The sequence below is a fragment of the Pollicipes pollicipes genome, unplaced genomic scaffold (genome assembly GCF_011947565.3).
Source record: "Pollicipes pollicipes isolate AB1234 unplaced genomic scaffold, Ppol_2.1 Scaffold_3447;HRSCAF=4054_pilon_pilon_pilon, whole genome shotgun sequence".
NCBI lineage: Eukaryota > Metazoa > Arthropoda > Thecostraca > Pollicipedomorpha > Pollicipedidae > Pollicipes > Pollicipes pollicipes.
The window spans coordinates 2,778,191-2,784,190 of NW_023596297.1; the positions used below are offsets into that span (position 1 = coordinate 2,778,191).

General features: G+C 60.5%; 1 protein-coding gene across 1 annotated transcript in view; it reads left to right on the forward strand.

Annotated features, from left to right (window-relative positions):
- wap (DDB1 and CUL4 associated factor wap) overlaps positions 1-6,000 on the forward strand; it is a 41,768-nt gene that overhangs the window by 29,626 nt on the left and 6,142 nt on the right. The window lies entirely within an intron of this gene.

Below are 6,000 nucleotides of genomic sequence, written 5' to 3' on the forward strand. Positions count from 1 at the left end.
TAGTAATTTAAGATAGTATCGGGTTAGGAGTTTGCGCTTGCTGACTTGATACGGAGTCTTTTCTCAGAGGGGAAATGTTCAATGCACCTCTCACGAGGCAGACCCGCGCGGAGCGTTTCATATATCTCCCATGATAACCCGTCGCTCTCCCCCGTGATGCATTTGGCTGTCGTCGGGCCGTACATCATCCTTGGGTTCGTACGCTCGCCGTGAACCGGTGCGCTCCGAGAAGCTACAAATTGTCTTGGAATCAATGAAGTAAGAAGTAGAAGCAAAATAAGTCAAGATTTAAGCCACCATGAGCTCGCACATTCCCCGCCAATCCGTACACGACCTGTAGCCACACACGCACACCCATCTGTAGCCCCCCTTCCTCTGTAGCCACGCACCTCCCTCTGTGGCCATTCACCCTCCTCTATACAGCGCGCTCCAAGCGTCGAGGTGCTCGCGCCCTGCTCCGGGGTCGCGACCCCCGCGCTGCCCCTGTCGAGCGGCCGCCCCCCGCCGGACGTGCGTCGCCGTCGACAGCCGGGCCGGCGCGGGCCGACTGTCCGGCTGAGTGGCGTATGACTGCCGCTCGTAAATCTGCCCGTGTCATAGCGCCCGCTGCCGATCGGCGCCCGGCCGCCGTTGGCGTAGGTTAGGTGTGGCGGCGCGGCCCGGGCCCGGGGGACGCCGGCTCGCGGCCGGCGCCGCCGCCGCCCATGGAGCCGGCGCGCCGCGGCCGGCCCGGCTTCTACGCAGCAGGCCGGCCGGCCGCCGCCGCCAGGCGCCCCGCTATTGACTTTTCTCGGCAGCCGCATGCCGCCGTGTTTGCCCGTGCATCACGCAGCGCGCCGGCGGCGGCCTCGCTGACGGACGGCGCGTCTGGCTGGGGGCAGGCTGCGGGCGGGTGCGGGCGGGGGCCGCGAGACCAGCTGGGGGCACAGACTGCCGTTCAAGCTGCAGACCGCGACCGGGACCTGACAGCGAGGCATAGTGCGGGCCAGACTGTGGGTCGGATTGCAGAGTGGACTGTAGGAAATTGCAAACTTATGGGATTGCAAACAGGATCTTGCAAGTTCCACGCCGCCTGCGTCGGCCTGTCACCAACCTGCGCCTCGATGACAGCTGAGAACAAAACTCTGGTGACACTGCCTCGTCACCCAATTCTCACTGGCCTCGAGCAGCTATCACCGGCATACCACAACGCCTGACGCAGGTTTCTGCCCGCTCTCCTCCCATCTTCCCTGCCCCTCCTTCGGCGTGCGTCGGCCATCGGTGCCTCTCCTTGCTCGCCGCCCGTTGGTCGGTGGCGGTAGACATGGCGTCATGCGCGTGTATGCGTGCTGTGTGCGTGTTTACGGCTCCGCCGGCCGGCATCGCGCCCGCTGATTGGTCGCCGGCCGCGCCTCATTTGCCCGCTACCATGGTTATTCATGAAGTGGGCGGAGCCTGTTTTTTTCTGCTGCTGTTCGGCCCGCGGGACTGCGCCGGGCTGTTAAACGACTCACCTCGTCCGTGTCGGCTATGATAATGCAATGAAATATTTATGTAGGGTATCTTTGGCATGTGACAATGCTGGTTGCTATTTTTCGCCTATCCCAATCGATTGGACAAACATAACACATTTCCCGAGTTCGTATTGACCCGTGCCGTATTCGACAGTGTCGGCATCCTGCTCAATGGCTCCTATGGGCAGGTATCATGCACCAAATACTTGGATAATGCAAATAATTATAGGCACAACCTCACAAGCATCCAGTTAATTGTCATTACTTCGTGAAAGTAATGCACGCGTTGAGAGCGTCTCCAAAGACCCAAAATGCGTCACGGTGGCGCGCCATTCTTACTGAATTCACGGCCTCCTGGAGAACACCGTGGCCGTGGCACTACGACTCCGGTCGGTTGCCACTCAAAATGGATGTCTCCATCACTCCACGTGCCCGTTAAGGGCCATTTTAAAAGCGATGTCTTAATGACATCGCGTGCTTATCAGCAGCTCTGTTTGCAAGTGAATAATTGGACCCGTTGTTGCATATTCACATGGCCGTTTCTGTAGTTGAAGGCGGGGTGTTCCGCACCGCTGCCGCCGTGATATGTGTGAATCAGCTCCTGGCTCGATCCGCCGGGTATACGTCGGGAACTGCCATCCCCATTCTGAGGCACTGTGTTCCAACCAATGTTGTTTGTAAGACACTACAGTAGGGCATCTCCTCTTGATTTATGTGACACCCTGCTTTTTGCCATGTGCTCGTTATTTTACGCTTCAGGGAATCTGCAACTCGACACTTATCTTGGCGATGGCTGTACTTTAAATGTCGCAGCACGTGCAGTGGCGCTCTCAGAGATGGGGCTATCTGTATAACATGGGTGTAACGAGGAAGGTTACAAACATCGCAAGATTTCCGGCACTTTGTATGCGATGACAGTTGGTGAAATCAGGATGCTATAAAAATAGACAACTTTTGGAAACAAACAACAACTTCAAATAGCACAGCAGCTTCTCAGTCTTTCCGGATGCAGAACGACGGAGATCTTTCTTCTTCGCATTTTTCTTCGGCTCACGGTCGAGAGTAGGACCAGCACCGCTACCGGCCTCTGGACCCTTCAGGCCGTAACCGTGGAAACACCGCGCAGCCAACACAGCAGTGGGTGAGTCTACCCGTCTCCTGGCGATACGCGAACATTTTGAAAACGTTATCACAATGTTATAGGCTTGTTTCGCCGGGGCCCAGCGCCTCGAAATGAAACTACAAACCTATGCATTTGTGAATCGTCTCGCGGGAGAGCATGAATGCACGATAAACGGGTCGTTTTCTCCACAGGTCCAATTCATTAATGTCTTGCGCGAATCCAGGGCTGAAAAAGTCGACCTTTTCCCGTGCGTTATCTAATACGGAGCCCTTTAACCGTAGGTAGGTCATTCGTACGTAGGTAGGTAGGTAGGCATTCACTTTGAAACCAGATCATGACAACTGTCACTCCAACCATGAACCGAGGGTCGAAGGAACGCCCTTTTAAAAGGGGGTGCACGTCAACGTCATTCTGTAGATCATTTATTTGCTTAATGCAACTACTGACAAGATGACGAGCAGCGGGGGGGGGAGGGGAGGGGGGGGGGGGCACCGCGGTCAGTGCTCGATTCCAGCACCCCCTCTCTTCTCTCTCATCTCTCTCTCTTCTCTCTCTCTCTCTCTCTCTCTCCTCTCCTCTCTCTCTCTCCTCTCTCTCCGATCCTGGAACTGTGCGTGCGCACAGTCAATGCAGGTGATTCAGCTTTCTCTCCACTGCGCTCCGGGCGCTTTGACCCCGGCGCCGCAGCCGGCGGGCGGCGGTGGGTCACCGGAGCGTGCGGCCGGCGCCGGCGGCCCAGGCACCTGCCGCCGGCCTGCTCTTTGTCCGAGATGGCCGGCGGGCGCCGCAAGCGAGCCGCGCGCGCTCCCGAGTCGATGACCCCGCCGGCCGACGCGTCGGCGGTCGACGCTGCGGGGGCCGCGAGAGCGCCGTCGGCGCCGTCAAGGTCGCCGCTCGAGCCGCTGCCATTGCCCCCGTTGTTGGTGAACTTGTTTACTGGCGAGTTCACTGCGCCGCGCGCGCTGAATCGATACACGCACACACGTGGCGACCGGTTACTACGGACGCGGCTGATGGCGCCGGTGCTGCGATCTGGCGGGAGGCGGAGGAGGAAACGCGCGCCGTGCCAGTCGAGGCCCGGCCGCTGCCACAGAGCGCTTTGTGACCCCATATATGCCGTCGCTTGCCTCGGTGGAGGTTTGTAGAATCGTAGTGTTCCACGAGATGAAGCCAACTGAACGTACCATTTGAGTCTACGCAGCTATGTTCGCGTCTTGAGGTTGCTCTCTCTCTCAGGCCGTTACAAAAGGTCGAAGTCCTGACTGATCTTCAATCAGACTGTAGATAGCGAGAAGTGTGGCCAGCAGCATGGCGTCCGGGTTTCGTTAAGCTAAGATAATTTACCTTAAGCCCGGCCAGTAGGGGTGCATCTCCGCAGACCGCAAGTGATGGCTCTGGCAGGATAACTTGGAACATTATCGATCAATGTCCCGGTCCTTGAATCATGGACATCGCTCAATAATCAGTCGATATTGTCGCTGTCATTATACACACAATTTTCTGCCGTTCAGCACTGATTTTTGCTTTTTAAGGTTGATCAAGGCGCAGGAAGCTGCTAGGTAGATTCCAAACAGGTAACTTCAAAAACCTAAAACTTACCAAAAGTAAATTCCCGCCGTCCACAACTGATGTCTGCACTCAGCCCGCTCATGGCAAACCATGGGATTCAGTCATCGCTCGTGCCGGCATGCAGGTGCGAGCAAACATAATGATCGGTGTCAGGCATGGACGCATGAACAGATGGGCTCACTTCTCGTGAAAGCCCGACATCAACCCTTTGGTGGCGAAACCTTCCACGACACAGTGACGAATGCGCTGTCTCATTAAGGCTCTGGCTTGACTGACTTGGATGGGGAGCGGGCATCTGGCCTCCTCGCTATGCGAGGGGGTGAGGGACAGGAAAGAGCTGGGGAGAACACCCCCTTCTCTGCATTTCACGGCATCCTGCTTTTTGGGACGCTCCTGCGTTCGTCGTGTTGAAGGTCACGCCAGCCGCGGTGGACACCCTGGTCCCGCTTCCCTCCGACTGATGCTGGCCAGGGTCCCTCGGTGACCTCTGCCAGTCTGCAATCCCCGCTCACCTACAAGCCAGCGTGAATGGCGACCCCGAATCGGGAGCCCGTTGACCCTGAGGTCAGCCCCGCCCCCACATCCAGCTCCACACTCGCCCGCATCCCGGGAGTACTCAGAGCCGGCCCCAACTCCGGGTGAACTCCCTGAAATGCTCGAGTGCCCAGGTCAAGTGGCCACATGCTGAAGCGCCGGATCAACGTCCTAACCAGCCTCATGGCTGTTCACCAGTCATTGAGCACCAGGACATAGACATGACATGACCCCCACTCTCACCGCCGGTCCTGTTCGGCCGCTGCAGGTCCCGCCGCGGTCCTGTCCGGCCGCTGCAGGTCCTGCCGCCGGTCCTGTCTGGCCGCTGCGGGTCCTGCCGCCGGCCCTGACTGGCCGCTGTGGGTCAAACCGCCGATCCTGTCTGACCGCCGCAGTCCCTGCCGCCAGTCTGTCTGGCCGCTGCAGGTCCCGCCGCCGGTCCTGGTGGGCCGCTGCAAGTCCCATCTTGGCCCCGTCTGGCCGCCGCAGGTCCCGCCGCCGGTCCTGACTGGCCGCTGCAGGTCCCGCCGCCGGTCCTGACTGGCCGCCGCAGGTCCCCTCCGCCGATCCTGCTGGCCGCTGTAGGTCATGCCGCCGCTCCTGTCTGGCCGCCGCAGGTTTGCCGCCGGTCCTGACTGGCCGCAACAGGTCTTGCTGCCGGTCCTGACTGGCCGCTGTAGGTCATGCGCCGATCCTGTCTGACCGCCGCAGCTCTGCCGCCGGTCCTGTCTGGCCTCTGCAGGGCCTGCCGTCGGCACTGACTGGCCTCTGTAGGTCTTGTCCTCGCCCCGTCTGGCCGCTGCAGGTTCTGCCGCCGACCCTGACTGGCGCTGCAGGTTTTGCCGCCGGTCCTGACTGGCCGCCGCAGGTCTTGCCGCCGGCCCTGACTGGCCGCCGCATGTCTCGTCCTGGCCCCGTCTGGCCGCTGCAGGTCCCGCCACCGGGCCTGACTGGCCGCCGCAGGTTTTCCGCCGGCCTGACTGGCCGCGCATGTCTCGTCCTGGCCCCGTCTGGCCGCTGCAGGTCCCGGCGCCGGTCCTGAGAGGCCGCTGCAGGGCGACTCCCTCCCGAGGCCCAGGTGGAGCAATTAGTCGCGTCGGTGACGGCCGCCGCCGCGCTGATTACAGCCGGCGGCGCTCCCAAATCAGCTATTGACCGTGCCGCCCGGGCATGGCAGCTCGCAGAGGCGCCGATCAATTCCGCCGCCGCCGCCGCCGCCGCCGCCGCCCTGCATGGCTGACGCCAGTGACGCGGCGCGTCCGATGGCGGGGGGGGGGGGGG